This window comes from Mustela putorius, unplaced genomic scaffold (genome assembly GCF_011764305.1).
Source record: "Mustela putorius furo isolate JIRA1106 unplaced genomic scaffold, ASM1176430v1.1 tig00537284_pilon_pilon_pilon, whole genome shotgun sequence".
Lineage (NCBI taxonomy): Eukaryota > Metazoa > Chordata > Mammalia > Carnivora > Mustelidae > Mustela > Mustela putorius.
In genome coordinates this window covers 575,579-597,307 of record NW_025422422.1, presented here as the reverse complement: position 1 = coordinate 597,307, position 21,729 = coordinate 575,579, and the positions used below count along the sequence as shown (strand labels likewise).

At 36.6% G+C, this 21,729-nt stretch overlaps 1 pseudogene; it reads left to right on the top strand.

Annotated features, from left to right (window-relative positions):
• The window catches only part of LOC101684202, a 128,794-nt pseudogene extending 118,983 nt beyond the window's left edge, over positions 1-9,811 (top strand).
• Positions 9,812-21,729: the final 11,918 nt, after the last annotated feature.

Below are 21,729 nucleotides of genomic sequence, written 5' to 3'. Positions count from 1 at the left end.
CTGATACATTTTATGAAGTGACTGAAAGTCTGATGTGCTAGTGAAGGGGAGGGAGGATATTCAGGGAAACCTCTGTGGAACAGTGATATCTGGGTGAGTGGAACTGGAGACCCCTTTTTTCAGTGGGACTAACATGTGTAGAGACATGGGTTTGATGGATGAGCTTCAAGTTTTGGTAGACGCAGAATGCCTGGAGTATAGTAAACACCCCCAGGGAGAGTGACAGAAGCTGGCATAAAGGCCTGGTCCAGATGACATAGCTCCTTTTAAACTGCAGTAGAGGGTCTGAGTTTGTTCTCAGAGGCAGCTGTGACAATGACCGATGGGCCATGCCAAGGATTCAGAGGAGGAGCCGTGGGGGACGTGCTGTGAGTAGATGGTGAGCCCTCAGAGTGCCACGACTGGGAATTCAAATAGTCTCATTACATCACTTCAAAAACTTGATTCACCTCTCCCCAGGCAGCTCCAGAACCCTTTTCCTTGCTTGACCAACTGGGATCATTAGCCAATTCACATTTTTCTCAACCCATTTCTTCCAGGCCATTGATCCATGTGGCCTGCTCCAGCCGTGCTGAATTTTCCTTCCAATGAATGAACTCCCTTTCACGGCCTCTCGGACTGTCCCCTGTGCAATTTCCCAGACGTTTCTTCCATTTGGTTCTTGGTCATGCCTCTGTTACTGTTTTCATTATTTTAAAAATGGAGAGGAAGTGTTTCTGCTGAAGTTGCCCAATCTTGTTTTCACTCTATTGGACTCCAAAGTGTGCTGTCTGGGCGCGGGCAGATGGATGAGGCAGAAAAGCCACTGATTTGATTTTCCCTTTCAGTTTTTCAGATCTTTCCCTGCTTGCCTGGTTTCGTTTTCTCTTCTAACAGTGCATCTAAATATGCGCCTTTTTCTTCCCTCTTGAGGTAATCCTTTTTATTGCTTTTACCTGTAACATTTGCCTTTGATAGTTTCTGGATATGTGTTTAGGATCAAAGATGTTCTGTTCGAGGCTTAGTTATCCTGTCTGTGCTTTAACTTAGTTATTTCCCTTTGTTCTGTGATTTTTTTGTCTTTTTTTGGCTCATTTTTTACAGTGCCTTCTTCTCAGAGATTCCTTTACTTAGGGGGTCAAAATAGTGTTGCTTAAATAAACGTTTTGTCCTCCAGAACCTTTAATGTGTCAGACAGTACCCTATTGTTGGTATTTTGAAAGAGAAATACTACCTCAGAGAAGCTCAATATTCTTGTACAGGTTTTGATGTTCCGTTCTTGTTTTAATGCCCAACAATCAATTAGTTGGTATGTATTCCCGAAATTAGATCCCCACTCAAGCCAAAAAACAGCTCCTCATCTGTCCCTGCTGATGGGTAGTAAACCTAAGAAGCATGTTTTAATAAGTGTCTGCAGAAAATTTAAAATAATTTCCTAAATGTTATTGCTCCCTTATTTCCCAGAAATCACTACTGCAGGGATTCCAAGTAGTGTTGTCATCCATGGTGGGGCAGGATGCACACAAATTGCACGATTATGCTAAATATTTGGAAATATATTTGTGTGTGTGTTTCTGTGTGTGTATATTGCATAATTAATTCCTTTTTTCTGCTTTAATTTTTTAGGATACCTAGCTTGGTTTATTAGCTGAGTGAGTTTATCATCAGTTATATATACTGCATTTTGTGACAATATTTTGACTAAATAAATTATTTGCAGTTTTCATGCTTTACTGCACTTTTCAACCACATACAGAATTGACGTCTACGGGCACAGAACATTGCTTTTTTATGTAGGTTTTCTTCAACTTTGACCCCAGATTTCAAAGAAACATTTAAAGTTTGTCATGAAATATAACTATTTCTCTAGGTATTTCTAAAATTTGCTGGTTGAAGACTGGCACTGCTACAAATATCCGTAGACATTATATGTATTCGCTTCATGTTTAAATGCATATAGTTTGATCATTATAAAAACAGTATAACCACAGTATAATAAGAAATTGGGAAAAAAAGAGAACCATACTCTCTTAATATAATCATCCTATTTTAATAGAAACACTGATTTCATGTCAGATCCTACAGTTTCTGTTTCTGAGAAGCTTATGGTGCTCCTGCATACCCAAAACTTGCTAGACCCTGGGAATATAAAGAAGAAATGGAACAGTGTCTGAGCTCACAAGAGATCCCAGGGGAGATGGCAATCTCCTACAAAGCCGTGAAGAGATTAGTTTAGACAGAATGCTGGAGACTGTGGGATAGAATGATTACGGGAAACTTAAGTGTTCATGAAGAGAGGCAGAGAAAGATTCTGGGGAAAGGGGATTCCCGAGTTTTATCTAAAGGGATAAATTGGGCTAACTCAAGAGAGGAAGGATCGGAAGGTCATTCCAGGAAAAAGAAATACCATGACTCAAGGCATTTGCCACAGTTTCATTTTGGGTACTATAGCAATTCACTCTTGCCAAAATACAACTCAAGTGGTAGGAAATGTTAGAAACAAAGTTCTTAGTCAATTGTAGGCTAGTCTGTGCATCATGCTTTGAACATAGTTTTAATCAAGGAACATTTAGATACAGAGCTATTATGTATTCATTTTATATACATATGTGTGTATACATACATGTGTGTATGTTTATTCCATGTTGCATTTAACAAAAATCAAGTGACTATGTCTTACTTACTATTAAATTTTATATATTATTAAGTATTATAAATTTCTAAATAAATATTATTAAATATTGTTAAGAAAATGAAATAATATTATGGCTATTGCTCAAATTAATATAATTAATTCCAGGGCTTTTTATCTCCCCCACCCCCATAGCATGAACCATTCCTTTAGACTATGTTCCTAGGCTGGCAGATAGTCGAACAAAATAAAAACCACTTTATGCTTTTCAATAGATATCAGAAATTACTTAATAAAGTGGCTTTTACTAATTTAAGCTCCCTCTCACCTATATGCAAGTTTGAATGTTTACATTTCTCAGTAGCCACTTCCAACACTGGTGACTGTCCCCCTTAAGTTTTACTAATTTATTTGGCAGATTATTTCTTAGTCTTTAGTATCAGATCCTTGTGATACAATAAGAATTATTCTCATGTCTTAATGATGTAATGAGGATTAATTTAAGTAATGAATGAAAATTGCAGAGTGCACTGGCATATACAAGTGTTCGATAAATTATAGCAATCATGTTATTATCTCTCTGACTAATAAAAACTATCTTGATCTATTTTTTCTCTTCCTGGACCTATTAGAGAGTTAATAACTTAATGAATACTTAATGCTCATGTTAGAAAGCATTTTTATTTTATACCAGTGATTGACTACCAGCACACAAAGCCCACAACTAGGATGAGGTACAAAAAGCAATGGGATATTTCGAATCTCCCCAAAAATACCAGTCCATGTAGATTCTCATTTAATACAACTTAGTAAAATTCCCAAGGTTGGAATTAAGAAAAAACTTAAGTAAGGTAGCCCAGTGGACTCACCACATTCCAGGTAGGGAAAATGACGATTAGCTCTATTTCTTATATCCAAGAGATTCTCTTGTACTAGAAACCATTCAAAAGTGGAAGTGCACTGTCTTAGATATAAGATCCATTTAAGAAGAAGAATGGGGGAGGAGAGAGTGTGGAAATAAATGTGTCTTTCTCAGATAGTAAGAGAATGAACTTTAAGTATCCCTGTAGATCTTAATGTTGCCAAAAAATGTCAGGCAGAGGTATAAAAACAAAACAATTAAACAAAACATGTTGGTGTTAATCATAGCAGTGGTACATTTTTTTTTTCCTTTCTTCAGCCAAGCTATTTTTTTTAGTCGGGGCTATTAAAATATAAATTATGGATAATAAAATTCACCCCTTTAGCTGCTTCTCTCAAAGAACTTATCCATTTAACCTGACTTATCAAATTTATTGTCTTAATGTTGTTTAAAAGGTTCCTTTATACTTTGAATGTCTGTAGGTCTTAAGGTGATATTCCCTCTTCCACTTTTAATACTGGTAATTTATGTCTTTACTTTTTTTTTCTTAATCAGTTTGGCCAGATATCTCTCTATCTATCTATATCTATTTTTAAATTTTACTTATTTACTTACTTATTTGAGAGAAAGAGAGAGAGAGCAGGATCACAAGTAGTGGGGAGGAGCTGAAGGAGAGAGAGAAGCAGACTCCTCACTGAGCAGGCAGCCCCTAGGGCTTGATCCTAGGACCCAGAGATCATGACATGAGCAAAAGGCAGATCCTTGACCAACTGAGGCACCCAGCTGCTCCAGTTTGGCCAGATTTTTATCAGTTTTATTATTGACCTTTTCAAAGGACCAGTTTTGATTTATTGATTTTTCTCCCATATTTTCAATTTCACTGATTTTTGTTATATTATTGCCTTTTTTTTGTTGTTGTTGTATTTAATTTGTTCCTTTTTTTCATTTGTGGGAAAGTGATTTTTAATAATTTTTTAAATTCAATTTAGTTAATATATAGTGTAATAATAGTTTCAAGGGTAGAATTTAATGATTCATCAGTTACGTGAAACACCCAGTGCTCATTACATCAAGAGCCCTCCTTAATGCCCATCACCTAATTACCCCATCCTGTCATTTACTGCCCCACTTCAGCAACCCTCAGTTTGTTTCCTATAGTTAAGAAATCTTATGGTTTGCCTCCCTCTCTGTTTTTATCTTATTTTCCCTTCCATTCCCCATGTTCATCTGTTGTTTTTTTTTTCTTAAATTCCACATATGATGAAATCTTATGGTATTTGTCTTTCTCTGACTGATTGCCTTTGCTTAGCACAATACCCTCTGGTTCTATCCACATTATTGCAAATGGCAAGATTTCATTCTTTTTCATTGTTGAGTAATATTCCATTGTATACATACATGCCACTCTTCCTTATCCATTCATTTATGAATGAATACAACAAGGGTTTCTGGAGTAGCCATCTTTATATGGGACAAACTAGATTTTATTTTTATTTTATTTTTTAAATATTTTATTTATTTGAGACAGAGAAGGAAAGGAAGAGTATGAACAGGAGAGAGGGAAAAAGGGAGAGAGAGAAGCAGAATCCCTGCTGAGCAGGGAGGCCCAATGCAGGGCTCAATCCCAGGAACCTGGGATCATGACCTGAACCAAAGGCAGACACTTAACTGATTGAGCCACCCAAGCACCCCAAGGGAAACTAGATTTTAAAGCAAAGACAGTAATAAGAGATACAGAAGGACACTATATCATAATGAAGGAGTCCATTCAACAAGAAGATCTAACAATTGTAAACATTTATGCCCCTAAATTGGAAGCAGCAAAATATATAAATCAATTAACAACAAACTTAATGAAACTCATTGATAATAATCCAATAATAGTAGGGAAAATTAATACCCCATCATTCACAGCAATGGACAGATCATCTAAACAGAAGATCAACAGGGAAAATAGGGCTTTGAATGACACACTGGACCAAATGGACTTAAAGGATATATTCAGAGCATTTCATCCGAAAGCAGTAGAATATACATTCTTTTCACGTGCACATGGAACATTCTTCAGAACACACATCATTCTTCAGAAGATCACATACTGGGTCACAAGTCAGGTCTCAGCTGGTATAAGAAGATTGAGATCATACCATGCATAGTTTCACACCACAGTGTTAGGGAAACTTGAAGTCAACCACAAGAAAATAAATAGGCAGGACCATAAATACATGGAGATTAAAGATCATCCCACAAATAATGAACAGGTCAACCAAGAAATTAAAGAAGAATTTTAAAAAAATACATGGAAGCAAATGAAAATGTAAACAAGACAGTTAAAACCTTTGGGATGCAACAAAACCTGTCGTAACAGGGAAATACATAGAAATACAGGCACAGGGAAATACATAGAAATACAGGCCTTCCTCAAGAAGCAAGAAAAATCTCAAAAATATAACCTAAACTTACACCTAAAGAAGCTGGAAAAAGAACAGCAAATAAAGTCTAAATCCAGCAAGAGAAGAGAAATAATAGACTAGAGCAGAAATCAATGATATACAAATAAAAATAGTAGAACAGATCAACAAAACGAGGAGCTGATTCTTGGAAAGAATTAACAAGGTTGATAAACACCTCGCCAGACTTACCTAATGCTATGGTTTTTAAGTACTACTTAAGCTGCAACAGATAAAGGTTGATATGTATTCATTTTAATTTGATTTAGAATATTTCCTAATTCCATTTTTGTTTTCTTCTTTGACACAGAGTTTATTAAGAAGTGTGTTTTTAAACTTCCATATATTTGAGTATTTTTCAATTATTTTCTATTGGTTTCTAGTTTCCTCCCCATTGCGATCTAAGGATATATGTTGTGCAATTTCATTCTAGAAATTTTGTGACACAGAAGTGAATAGTGTGTGAATAGTGTGTGCACTTCAAAAAAAAAATGTATTCTGTTGGGTTTCTCCCTTTGCCTTGTGAAGGTTAATTAGGTCAAGTTAGTTGATAGCATTGTTCAGGATTTATATTTGCTTACTGATTTTCACTTTACTTATTTTATTAATTACTAAAACATCTCCAACTATAACTGTAGAGTTTAGAGTAGTCATTTTTAAAATTCCACATGTAGCATCACTGTTTCTTAACATCTAATAAATCAAATTTTCTTTTATTTATTTAAAGAAATATAATTCACCAAAATGTGTCTGCTGATGCTTAAATTCAGTGTAATTCAGGTCTTAGTCAAAATAAGAAGCACCAGATACTTTTCATCAGGTAGCACATGGTTAACTAAACTATTTATGCATTCATGTGTAAGTAATTCAAAGACATATTTTGGTATTTGGGGATCTATCTTTATTCAACGATCTTTCTAGGTATCACTAACCAAAAGGTAACAGACTAGATTTTTTTTTTTTCCAAGATTGATTTGAGAGGGATTCCATGCTAGCAGGAGAGACTCTCAAGCAGACTGCCCACTGAGTGCCAAGCCCCATGCCAGACTTGATCTCACGACACTGAGATCATAATAGCTGAAATCAAGAGCCGGGGAATCCACTGCCTGAGCTACCGAGGTGCCCCAAAATTTCTTCTGACACTAAGATCCTAGGTGATGGTTTTTAGAAAATTCCCATTTTAAAGTTCAGTTGCATCAGTTGTAGGAGAGAGAAGGGAAAACGAAATGAGATTTTAAGAATCTTTGCTTTCTGTGACATCATTCTCATCCAGAAATCAGCATTATTTATTTTATTTACATTTGTTTGATTTAATATGTTTTTAGGAGCCTTTCACTTTTCTCCTATGAGGTAACTTACTAAATTGAGTCTCACTCTGTCAGTTGTAAAATAATATAGTAACCACAACCCTGCCTATATCCTGGGATACAATTTCCCTGCCTATATCCTGGGAAATTGTAATAAATGAGAAGATGACTAGGTAAAAAGTTGTACACAACCAAATCGATATTATCCTAATTATTATTAAGCAACAACACTCACATGCTAGCGAAAGTTGCTACTTCTGAACCACACGCACACATACGCACACCACTTCTGCCCCAGAAGCTTAATTATGTCTGTACTAAAACTTGTACCTCTTTGAATGATCTTATATTGTTTCTAACTCAACATTTCATGATCTTTTCTTCCCTAGGCAGCTAATTAAATCAGCAGCTGAACTCTTCAATTCATACTAAGGCAATCAGGAATTTCTATTTCTTTTCAACTAGTTCCCTCAAATAATTGCACAGTTCCTTTTTCTAGAATCTTGAAGGAGCAAGACGAAATGGATTTTAATGGGTTACTCTCAGAGCCACAAATAAGACTGACTTTTCAAGACTTTGGCCAAGTATTTATTTGAATGGAAGAAGGTTTGACTGATTGAAAATAAGCTAGTATATGTCCTAACGTGGCTTTTGATTAATTCACACCAATGATTCTGAATTTGTGCCATCTACTTTAAAAATAAACCCAACTTGTGAAGCATTCTTATTTTTCATCCAGAGAGGATTAGTGGAGAGAAAATTAAGTTCCCTCATCTAAGTAAGTACCTCAGGGAACTATTCACCTATCAATGTATGGAAGAGTTTCTGCCTGTAACTTACCCAATTTCATTAGCATTAATGGGGGTTTTGTGTGAAATCCTGTGTGAATCATTGCTTTAGGAGATCTGTAGGAGTTGTTTGATTACTTTTATTCTGTAATGGCTCTATTCTCCAGCTCAAACTTTTAACTCGTTAGGCTTGCAATAGATGCTAAATTTTGAAAGGAATCAAGCTTGGACTTCTGCAGGTAATTAAATCAGAGGAGCAGCACATGGAGTCATTCACCACTGTGACTAGCAGATGCATGCTGCCTATCAGGTGCCTGAATGTTCTGCTAGAATGGTGTCTCTAGCACGTGAGGACTCAAACTTGAGCTTTTAGCTTTCATCCAATTGTGTTTTGTTAATGTGAAAAAAAATAAAAATATGTTTTATTAATATGTTCTCATTTATGAGTATTCTTACTCAAGCCTTCTATTTCCCCTCATTGCTGGGCTGTGAATTCTGCCCCCATTTAGATGACCTTTTAAGTACCCCACCCTTGCTGTTGTTCGGCTTCTATTTTCTAATGATCTTTACATAGTATGAAAATAGAATCTGTGTCCAAATCTGGGCAATTCTGAAAATGAAAGGAGAAACTTGTGAGGCTACATGGTCTGAGTGCACATGCAAAAACATCCTGGATGTGCACTAGGGAACTTCAGCAGCCTTAGTGAGGGGGAGGAAGGTAGAGCTAGAAGCCCAGCTGGTGGGCAGCCCTAGGTCCCTCTGACCAAGGTTAGGCTGCTTCTGCTGCCAGGGGTCTCCTCCTCTGGACCTAGTGTGCTCACACACATACAGACCTGGGGTAGAAGAGTATTTTGGGGACTCAGAAGAAGAGGTGCGTCCTGACTAGATGAAAATTCAGATGAATTACCCAGTGAATGAAAAAGAAAGCTCCAGAAATCTGACAGTATTTCCCTTTCTTTGATGAAAACCTCACTTTATGTGTAATAAGGGAGACATATGGTGAAGAAGCAGGAGTGGGGCATCCAGAGACTCCAGCAAATCCAGATCTTGATGCTGGTATAAGTGAACATCTGGATGGCTGGATCAAGATTCAGATTCAGATGACTTCACTGTAGAGTTTTAAGATGAGTCTTGATTCAGCAGATTATAGCCTTAGTGACGGAGAATAACTCTCAGAGGAAGATGATGAGGGATGTTGAGGTAAATCAGGCAGGGCAGAGCAATAGAGGTTCACTTGAAGATCCTGAAATTTCCTCAGCAGACTACCAGAAGTATAATTGATGAAATAAAAATGAATCCTCCCCTTTTACCCTACTGCGACAGATGTTGGGCAATTGGTGAGAAGTGGCTTCATAAATAGGAACAGAAAATATCTGTAAGAGCCAATTTAGAAAAGTTAACACAAGGAGGAGAAGGCTTTGGTGTTCCTGATGGAAAAAAAAATAAAAACAAACAAACAAACAAAACAAAACAAACAAAAAACACAAAAACTACAGTGGATGATTCCAAAGACTCATATGTTGAAGAAAATGATGATCATCACCTAAATCTCCCAATTCTAACAAAGGGAACACTATTCTCAGGCATGAACTTCTAATTGGATCACATATAGCAAACTCAAGGAGTTTGAATGAGAAAAAACACGAGACAAAGAAGAAAATATGGAATCTAGTTTTCTCCTTAATGCCATTGATTCTCATAGGATTTGCCTAGGTCAACCTAAAAACAGTTGCATTGTCCATTGCAATATAGGACATTTTATGGCATGTTTTACATGTGCAAAGCAGCTTTAAAAATGTATGCAAGATGAGTAAGTTCTATAGATCTGCTGTACAACATAGTGCATACAGTTAACACATATTAGGCACTTAAAATACCCTGAGGATAGATCTCATGTCAAGTGTTCTTACACACACACACACATACACCCAAAACGCAAGGAAACTGTTGGAGGACGAATATGTTTAGGACCCTAACTGTGGTAATAATACAATGAGTGTATGCTATGTCCAAACTTAACAAAATGTATACATTAACACATGTAATTTTTTGTAATGTATATCAGTTATACTTTGATAAAGCTTAGAAAAAGAGAGAAGCAAGCCCTACCCAGTATGAAGACAACCAATTCAAATGAATGTGATATTTCCCCTAGTTGACCTGTCCATGAAAGTAGAATTATGTATTTTTAACAATAAAACCCTAAACATTTAAAGGAACATGAAATGTATCATTTTTTTTTAATATGTCAAAGTAAGAAAGTATCTTAGTTCATGTATCTTTCTTCTCATCAGAGTAATTTACCTATTGGGATTGATAGTGAATGTTTACTTCCTTTTAGGAAAATGTAAATTCTGTCTACATATTTGGTTTTTGATGCAATTTAGATTGGATATGCTCTTTATCCTTTATTCCTATTCCTTATATTTTAAATCTTATCCCCTTTCTCTTAAATGAGACGTACCTAATTTTATTTTTATATAAGTAGGGCATTTAAATGTAACTTATTTAGTACTTTTCATGTAAAAAGAAAAAGTTTGTGTGGAAGATTTAATATTAAAATTTTAAATACCCTTTAATCTTGTGATTCTTAGTTTCTCTCCTCTTTCAGAGCCTCTTAAAATACTTTTTCCAGATAAAAAATAAATTGGTAGTTATATTTGGTGCTGTGTAATTAAAGTGTACTTTTTCTCCAGCCGCTTTGGTATATAAGGGATTAGTGGTAAAGATGTTGTCTCTTGAGAAGTCTTGGGGAATAGGCATCATTTATCCATAAAAAAGAACTTTTCAATGTTCTATAGTAGAACATGGAGTGGTCCTGTGGGGTACAGCCTGGGGTATCAGACTTCCCCACACAGGATTTCAAGATGTGGCAGATCAACTGTTTCCCCTAAATTAATACAAAAATCTAATATACTTTGAGGTACATTCTTGGGCTGGGTTACATAGTGCCAAGTAGTTTCCTAGGATCCAGAACTTCATTTATGGCAAGTTCTAGAAACCAGTGAATTCAGAAAGATAAATTTAGAAATCTTATGGAAAAAAAAAATGTTCAGGGATACTTGGCTCACTCAGTTGTTTACGTGTCTGCCTTTGGCTCGGGTCCTAATCCAAGGGTCCTGGGATTAGCCCCACATTCTCCCTCTCCCCCTGCTTGTTCTCTCTCTCTCTCTCTCTGTAAAATAAATAAATACAATCTTTAAAAAATAAAATAAAATAAAAAATGTCCATTTTAAAACTAGCTAGAAAATTATCCAGAAATTATGTGCCACCTTTCTTAAAAAAAAAAAAAAAATAGGGTCAAAACATAGGATTCTAAAATATCTTTCAAACTCTGCAGATTAATTTCTTCATTCATGTTTAAATATGGATCTTATTTGAAGCACGACACTGTGAATAACTATTTTGATTTAGGGTCCCAGTGTTTTTCTCCTGTGTGGGGTAGTTCTATAGACTTGCATGAGAGCAGTGAGATCAACTGAACTATAAGTTCAGAATAGGGCTGCAGAGTCACTTCAAAAACTTTCTGTGCCAGTCACTAACAGTATATTGTTATAAACTTCAGAACCCCCCCACCCCCCTTCCCCATGTATGCATATGTAAGCAAGAAACAAATGGCTGAAGGGATTAGTACATCAGCCAAAGAGTGGTCCTGAAACACAGCACATCGACTAGAACTAAGTAGAACTCATCTTTTTTGAGGAGAGTTGGTGGCATAAATGAGATTACCAACAATATATATCTGGAGTATATGTCTGCAGTGATTATATAATTTATAAAACATTCATATCTATACACAGTTGGAGTCTGTTGTATGCCTATGGATCAGCAACATGGAAATTTTTTTCCCCATTTTCAGGATAAAATGAGGGGCCTTGTCTTTGACTCTAACCTTCTGAAGTACATACTCATTCACACAGATACCTGCCTGGTCTGCAAAATCTAGAAAAGTTCTGCTTATAAACACCCTAGGTTTTTTGTTTGTTTGTTTGTTTTTCACACGTTTTTATAGCCTCCTAGCTCTCTACTTAGTTTTAGTCCAACTTGCCTTTCATCTCACCAAGGTTTCATCCTTCTAGTCTGTCTACTTTTCTGTTATCTCTTTCTAACATATTTCACTCCCACCCCTTTTCTCTCCATGTGGATTTCAATGACACATCCCTATCAACCTCCAGAGTAACCACACTATTCACAGAAAAACTGGGATCCCACAAAGTACGGTTCCTCTAGGTGCATTTTCTCTAGCATCAGATGGGCACCAAGACTGTCCGACAAGCCTGTTGTCTCAGTAGGCTCTCTCACCGTTACTATGTTAGCTATTTTAAATCTTGATCTTCCTGCAGCCTTCAACTTACTAGCCCTGTAACCTACTTAGAGCGGATAATTCTAGCTCTTACTTCAGAAAAAACAAATGCCATTGCAATTGGAAATCTGCTCATGTCAAATCCATAAAGGTAAATGTACCTGAACCCTTATTTTTATCTTTTACATGTATCCCAGTGTAAGAGAGACCTTCCCCCTTTGAAAGATTAATTCATTCGCCAGAGTTCTTCAATCTATAGCCTGCTACCTCCCAGGAGACCTGGCTATATTGGTTCTTCCCTCTTTCCTCAGTGACTTCAAAGAAAACAATTAGCTAACATTGGTTGAGAGGATGTGGACCCACATTCCCAGATGAAGAGAGGAAGACCTAGAGAAAACATCCAAAATCATACTGCTTAAGAATGGAAGGGCTAGAATTAAGATTGAAGTGTGCAACATCACAAAGAGAGGAATTATTTGCTACTGTATATTATCTGCATCATATAATCACTTAAACAGCCATGAAATAATTCTGGAATTACTATCTATTCTTATTGTCTCTAATTCTCACATCTCCCATTGGTTCTTCAACTCCCAATGCTCTGGCTTTCCCTTCTCTGTTCCCCTGACACCTCATTTTCCTTGTGATCATCTACCAGCTCTTTGTGGCTCAGATCACTTCTCTTTGTTGAGTCTTCTTGATATCTGCTATTTTTAATCACTCGGTGTTTTTATAGATGTTCTTTCCCTGAGCTCTAGGACTCCACATGTGGTGGCTTTCTAGCTCTCAGCTTGTTCTTTGTTTTGCTTTCCTTCGTGTACTGCTCTTTCCTTAAATGGTTTTCACTTAACTGCTTGTCAGAGGATTCAGTTCTTGGTCACCTCATCTATCATCATGACTTGGGTGAGGACCTGTTTGCTGATCCTGGAATTTTCAAGGACATTCTGTTGGAACCCTTATTCACCACTGTCACCTCGACCTTCTCAAATGCACCAAGAGCTTTAGAGTTCTTTTCTCTACACAACCCAGAGTTGCGGTCGGAACTTCACAGTGAACTAGTAATTGACAGTGTAGCTAAGGAAATATCTGGACTGCCATGGTCCTTTGGTTCTTCATTGTGTAGCTGGGTTTTCTTGTACCCACTCCTGAGGCAGCCTGATAATCCTTTATTCCTACCTGTTTTGCTTCGTCATCTCCCTGTTACGGGTGCAAAGGTTGACACTATTGTCATCTGCAGGTTTTTTCTGCATTTAGTCCTCTATAGGTGTCCAGATAATCGCTTGAATTCCCAATCTGAGTTACCAATCTGTGTGTTACAGAGAAGGAATGATAGTTCCCAGTTTTATGGAAACAATAAGGTGGCTCTTGTAAATAAAAATCTGAGGAGCTTTCTGGTGGAAGACTGAAGCCTGTGCCTCCTCTAACTTGCAGAGCTGGAAATTCTGATCTTTTGTTTGCATTCTTGGCTCTTACACAGTTTATTCTTTTTTAAGATTTTATTTTATTTGTTTCAGAGAGAGAGAGAGAGAACGAGAAAACACATGAACAAGCATGAGCAAGGAGAGGGACACAAGGAGAAGCACACACCCTGCTGAACAGGGATCCCAGTGTGGGGCTTGATCCCAGGACCCTGGGATCATGACATGAGCCAAAGACAGATGCTTACCCAAGTGAGCCACCCACGTGCCCCTCTTACACAGCTTAGATGTGCAAACATCAGTGACTATGCACAAAGGTACTCTCACTGGTAAATCAGCAATGAGTGGTGTTCACGCAGGAATACATCAGTTTATTTAGAGACCAGACCTGGTCTGGTGCCCAGCACATCCTCCTTCTCTGCTTAGTGGCAAGCAGAGAACAGGTATGTACAGTTGTAAGCAAGTGCCAGGATATGCCAGTAGCAACATATGATGCCAAGCTCTTGGACTGGTCTTGCCTAAAGGAAATTTAATTTTCTTCGAAGACAGGGTGTAGGTTAGGGTGTACTTCTGTTTAGTGAGACCTTTTTTTGTCAGTTGTTAGCCCACCCATTATCCTTTCATGTCCCATTATACTAGTTTGGTCACAACAGAACAGAGATAGGTGACTAGGGAAGAAAGGAAATGCTGAAGTAGAGAGTTAAAGAAAGAGCTGAGTGTCCCAGGGAATCTCACACAGACCTCTGCACATATCTGCAGTGCATACCACTGCCTAGATCACCGTTTACTTTTCAGTATCCCATTTAGAGATTAAGATCTTCAGAATAAAAGGAACATACTTTCATTAGTCTAAATGAATTATAGTGCCTAACCCAGCATAGTCCACGGATGGACAAAGTAGCAAAAGTTTGCAACCACCAAAGGAGTATTTGTCTTCTCAGAAAATAACAGCAACAATTTTTACCATACCCATTAAAGCTTATCATTTTACTGTTACCTCTGGATGAATCTCGCACATGAATCTTTTCATGCAGTGGTAATAGCCTACTAAAATTTTAGACTTCCATTGCTCCATTTGTTACTGAAATGTTTGTCAAAGAAACAGGAAAGGTAAAATATAGGTCAGGTCCACCATAGTACCTTTGTATCCCACACAACCAAAGTATATACTTCTGGACTACTCTGATGACACAATGTAACACTTAACCCTGACATAACAAATTCAACCCCACAGTTAAGATTCAGCTATAAGACTGGTCATAATAATACCTGGTAGAATCTTTCCAGGTTCTCTCCTTTCTACACACTCCAGATATTTATATCTAGGCACACACATATACATGTGCATATATATATATATATATATACATATATACACACACATATATGTATATATATACACACACGTAAACTTATCTACACGTGTATATATATAAATTTATGTCATATATATCATAAATATATATATATACACACATATATTTATTATATGGGTTTGCATATTGGAAAATAAAATTCACCTTGAGAATGAATTTCATTTTGGCAATATGCATTAAGATTTCCTCTAAATATTCACAATTTTAATCCAAGGAGTCTATATCCAGTAATTTATTCTAAAGTTACTGAGAAATGTATGCAAAATTCTAAGAATAAAAATGTTTTTAGTAGTATTATTTTCAGTAGAAAAAAATTGACAGGCACACCCTTAATAACAATTTACTATTTAACTAAATATACCCATTTTGTCAAATATTATTTAGTTCTTCCTGGAAATTCAAAAGAATACTAAATAATCTAAAAAAAATAGCCATAAAGTAATTTTAAGTGGGAAAAATAAAGCAGCATATAAAATTGTTACACATATAATGGTGGTGGTGGTGGTGGTTTCCTAGGCATTTTTTATATACATTTTGTCCTACATTTGTCTAGCATTTGTCTATTTTGTCCTTTTTCACTTTTTCTGTCCTAAAAGGAATTTTATTTTTATGGTCATAAACAATAAACGGTTGTTAAAAGATTTCCTAATGTCTAAAATCAGAAACAACAATAGGATGGGATCTACTACAGTTTATTACAAATGTCTATGTTTAGATATACATACTTAAGAAGACAAAAAAACATTTGATAAATATTCAAGATCAGTTGTAGGCAACAGTTTGCAGTGTCGCCTGACAACGATGAATGCAGTCTATGAATGATGATAATATTTCTATTAGGAAAACTGAAAGTAAGAACCGCTCTGTTCTTAGACCCCATGTTCGGACTGCTGTGCTTGGTTCCAAAGGCCACATCTCAAGAGTTTTCAACGACCTATAAACTAGTGTGACCAACATTACAAATGGCCGCCATGTGGCGTCCCAAACTTCCAAAGTGGAGATGCCAGCAGGGGGCATCTGTTTTGGTTAAATATAAAGGCATATTTCTTAAGATCAGGACTATAAAAAAAAAAAATGGAACCAGTTTTCCTGTGACATCATTATGTTGCTTTCACAAGCAATTGGGTGAGCATCTGAGGAGTCCCTATGGCATGAGCCCTGTTCCACAAAGAAAGTAGATTAACTCCACCCACTCTCCCTCCAAATGGGCAGGATCCTGAGATGTATATGGTAGAACAATCTGGGTGTTTTCAGGATGAAGACACTTTTCATTATGAGGATTCCTTCTCCATTAATAAAATGTGGAAGAATGTCACAGAAAAGGGGATAAGCATGAATCACAGAATTACTTTTGTAATGTAGCATGTTTAAGAAGACTCAAGCAGATGCACACAGAAACAGCTTGCCAAATTATTTTACAATAATATTATAAAATATTTTTTTCTCAATGAAAACGCTTATGGCTATCAAACTAAGAAAATCCTGTTGGAATGTATGTGTTCAAACCTGTCTTCAGAAACTACTTAATATGTCGATAATTACTTATGAGTCTTTTTAATGTCTGATTTTGAAATGCTTTTTCTGTGATTCACGAAAAAAGTACAAGTATGCCAGATGGCAATGCATAAAATGAGAATAATTTAATGCTTTTGCTTAACAAAGTACTGTAACTTGGCTTACTGTGAGAAAGAAAATTTATTTTTAGGATGTCAACCTTCACATCTAAATGTCTGTCTATATGTATGTATATGTGTGTGTGCATACATATACGTGTGTATGTGTGTGTGTGCATTATAAGATTATACAGGGATTTTTCATATCTGTATATTGTTTAGTTTCTCGGACATTTTGTGTGTCCATCAACAAAATTTAATGGGCACATACTTTGTACTGAATTTTCTTTGTGATCTATTTATTCCTTACAGGATAGGGATGAGAAGATGGATCTGACAGAAAAGAATAAAAAAGTGTCAGCATTAAGACCCTATTCAACAAATGCAATATGGCTATTAACCAAAGTCAATATAATAAATGCAGGAGGAAAAACACATCCAATCCTTTCAAAGGAAGTTGTGTGGGCTGCACAAGTATAAAGCATATTCACTAATAAGGTGAAACCTGAGATTATACAGCATGAATATGCTAGGTAATTATGAGTTAATGCAACAAAATATATAATTTTGCTTATTCTTTATCAGTAGGGGGTTTAAGGTAATGGATACATTTTTAATGAAATAAATAGAAAACTACTGAAAACTCTGGGTAAAAACAAGAGTCCTAATTAATAATCTGCTCTTTGCTATTTCCTGTTGCAGATTTTAGCCCATGTTCTATATTCAGCTGTAATCTAACCATACCCATTTAACTTCCAACTGAAAGCAGGAAAATGTCTTCAAAGTATCCTCTACTTCCAATGCATTGCCAAATTCTCTTTTAATTTTTCATTTCATAAAAGTAAAAATAATCTCGGAAAGTTATCTTTAGTCCTTCTCCACAAAACCTGCATCTTATCTCTGCAACATCCCTGATCTCATTTAAAATTGTGAAGACTAAAGTTATCTTCCTTGCATTTCAAACAAATTAACTTGTCCCCTTTTATCCCCAGCTCCTTCTAGTTGCCTTAACTTCTTGCTGTCAATTGGTGAACATCTGCCATTCGAAACTATACCAAATCATTTCACTTTCCTCTGGATCTCTCTTCCATTCATAGTCAAGTATTTTTTAATACTAAAAAGCCTTGAATGCTTGAATGCTCTAAGTAAACCTCAAAGGCATCTGTTATTTTCAGGGTCCTGCTGTCTTCCATACGACAGCCTCTGCTACTGTGCCTGAAGTTAGTCTGCCCTTCCCAAAGTTCCAGAGTCAGAGCTCAACTTGACCTTTCTGCTTATGTTAGTACACAGAGCTAGTCATCCTTGGATTCTCAATCAACATCAAGTAGCTAGTCGACAAGTAAATTTCCCAACATTTAATCAGGGTTGGGTCACAAACCAAAGTAATATACAAATACTGAATATCTTGAATTGATGGCAGAATAACAATCCTACTAAAGTGGGCTTAATCCATCCAAGTGAACCAAAAACAGTAATGAGGCTATTCCACACCCTTAGAAGCCTCATAAGTCATGTCTCTACTACAAAATGATAGGGATAAAATGAGGAATTTGCCTTTTAACTGCCCTCGAATCCCTAGGATTCTGGAGTCCCAACGGAGAATAAGCAAACTGATACCTAACCTAACCAGGTATTTGAAGCCACAATGCCAATCTGCCGCCACTCTGTAAGCAATATATGAATTCTGTCTGCACCTGCAAAAGAACTCCTGTCTGCTCTGCCCTAGTCATTTATTTGAAAGGAAAGTTACAACCTTACTCTACACCCTTTACAGGTATGGTGACTGCTGTCCCCGCAATTGATTAAGCTCCATTTGTTTACATAATATTAAGGAGTATTTCAGGCACCAATCTTTCAAGTTGCCAACAAAAAACACATTGTTTTCAGTTTTTTAAAACATAATTAATCGGTAGACTTCTGTGCTAGGTTAACTCAATTGATTTTTTTTTCTGCCCCCCTCCGCCTCCCCCCTTTGTCACTTGACAGCTTGAAGCTGGGCTTGGAAAAGCTCATTTGCATTCTTGCAGCAAGACTGCAGAATAAACCAAGCAAATGCGTCTATTTGTGTACTTCAATATATGACTGTGCTTGCTTCAATCAAGACTTATTTTCAGTATCATGGCCAACAAAAGCATTAAACGAGTTTTCTCCGACATGAGTGATAAGCTGTAGAATGTATTTCTTTAAAGGATTTTTTTTTTCTGTGATGCTTATGGAATGCAATAAAAAACAGAAGCAAGAGTGCAAATCTCACTAGAAATTCATAATACTACCTTGCCATTTGACTCTTTCTTCTTGTTTCCTGATATGTTAAATACCTTCATTATAGTTCAGGTTGTACCTGATTAGAAGTTTAAAACATTACAGATATTTCAAAAGGAATTATTTTTATAAAAAATCAGTATTTCACATTGAACTTATAAGATTTCATTCTCAACCCAAGATTGTCATTTCACATACTGATCTCTTTGGGGAGTTGATGCTGGTATTGCCTTCTAAGAGTGAAAAACACCTAAAGTCTTTTTTTTTTTCTTTTCTTCCAGACATTAGTATTGTTTCAACATAATCTCTTCTGGGTATTTTTTTTTCTAATTCTTCCCCCATGAAAATGCTTGGTGCAAATTCATTGAAATGATTTCTTCCTTAACTATTTCTCTGCCACGGACCAAACATTTAGCTGAACCCAATTATTTTTCGAACTATAAACTCATGCGGTTTCATCTATAAAATGGAAATCTGTACCTGTATGTGCAAGAGAGGCAGAGAGAGGAGAGAGAGAGGGGGAAGCATGGGAAAGCAGGGGGAGAAATGGGGAGACAGGGAAACAAAGGGGACACAGGGAAATGGGGGGGACAGGAGAGATTTCTGTGTTACTGGAAAGGTACAAGAGAAAGAAAGAAAAATCATGTTCCCTGTGTTCCGCATAATGCCATGTAGTCAATGTGAATGACAGAGGTGATGTTCTCAGTCATTTCAGTCAACACATTCTTCTTTTCACAACCTAATCTCCTTCATCTGAAAGAGAAATATATTTTTAGCCACCTCTCTGGGACCAAGTCATTGATTTATGAATATAAGGTGAAGGACTTCATGAATTTTTTCTTGACCTCCATCTGTCATTTTCTCAGTCATATCTATTTTAAGAAATATAAAACAAATTGTCCTAATGGGGCACATTATCACCTTGATATATCACACAGGAAGAACTGCCTCTGCTTCTTATCACACCCATACAGAAAATTAGCTTTACACTGCCCTAAGCTGATTTTCTGTCTATTCTTTATTATTTTATACTGATAATGATACACATTACTCAAATACTGATTCATTCTGAATATTCTCACCAGAGATTGGAGTAAGTCCCTTCAAGTCTTTTGTTGATAAGGACAGAAACTAGAAGCAATTGTTCCTGCAACTGAGAATTCCCAGAATATTAATCCACCAAAGCTGACCAATGGATCATTGTAGTGACTTCCAACTTTTCCTTTACTACGTATGATTTTACATTCTAATACCACTACCAGCTATGTCTTTGACAGACATCATACCTGTTAACCCTCAAGCCTCATCCAAAATCAGCTTTAAAAAACACATCATTAATCATTAGGCAAACGCAAGTCACAATTATAATGAGATACCACCTCACATCTCTTGGGACATCTACTATAAAAAAAAAAAATACAGAAAAAAAAAACAAGCGGTGGTAAAAATGTGGAGAGAAATTAGAACCCTTGTATATTATTGATGGGAATGCAAAATGGTTCAGTTGCTATGGAAAACATAGTATGAAAGTTCCTCAAAAAATTAAAATATAATTACCATATGATCCAGGAATTCCAATGCCAGATATATACTCCAAAAAAATTGAAAATAGGATTTGTACACCCATGTTTATAGCAGCATTATTTGTAATAGCTACTATTGGAGGCAGGCCCCTGGCCAGGGCAGCCTCCGCCATTAAAAGATGGCGCCTGGCTAGTTGCCAGGTTAGGATTGCCTCGTGAGACTAAGCGGAACGCCCAAAGAGGAAGTAAACAGCATTGGTTGCTAGCGAAGTTGTTCGTTTGGTGCACAGCCTGATTCGTTCCCTCCTGTACCCTGCTCGCTGATTGGTCATGTAAACGTATATAAGTGTGTAGACTTGCGGAAATAGAGAGAGAGAAGATGCATCCGAACCAGGGCTTCTTGTCATCCTTGCGGGTCGAGGGCGATAAGCTACAACATGGAAAAAACCCAAGTTTTATTGACAGATGAAAAGATAAGCAAAATGTAGTGTATACTTAGAGGGGAATATTATTTAGCCTTAAAAAGGAAGGAAACTCTGACATATGCTACAACGTGGATGAACTATAAGAACATTATGCTAAGTGAAATAAGCCAGTGTCTTTCTCTCCACCCTCTCTTTCCCTCTCTCTCTCTCTCTCTCTCTCTCTCACACACACACACACACACACACACACACAGACATACAAATAGCAACTACAGTATGATTCAAGTATTCTCTTGGTTAGATGCAGAGTGAGCATAAGATGATACATATCCTAAAGAATAAATCAGAAACTGACACACAAATAGGATGCATTCTGTAGATAAGATGCAATATGTTTCATACCATTGGATGTTAAGATAGTACATTTTCCTTGTAAGGTATCGTGAACCTTCCTGTGTGGTCCTGGAAGCCCTGATAATACACTTCAGAATGGGGCAATATCACTTTAATTCACATGCAGAGACACAGAGCTCATCTTAGGGGTTGGTATTGTCACTAGGACAAAAATAAATGACAGTACAGGTTTGATCTACATGAAGGTTACTAATAAGAAAGTTAGCAACCAGAGTTTCATTAATAAAATCGTGATGTACAAATAATTACATTTCTTGCTTTTGATCATAGTTGAGCATTTTGTTTTATTCTGACTCTTACACTTGAAGAATGTTGACAAAATGAAGTTTTGTTAGAGGAGGATGATCTGGAGGACGGAATATCTAGAATCCAAATTA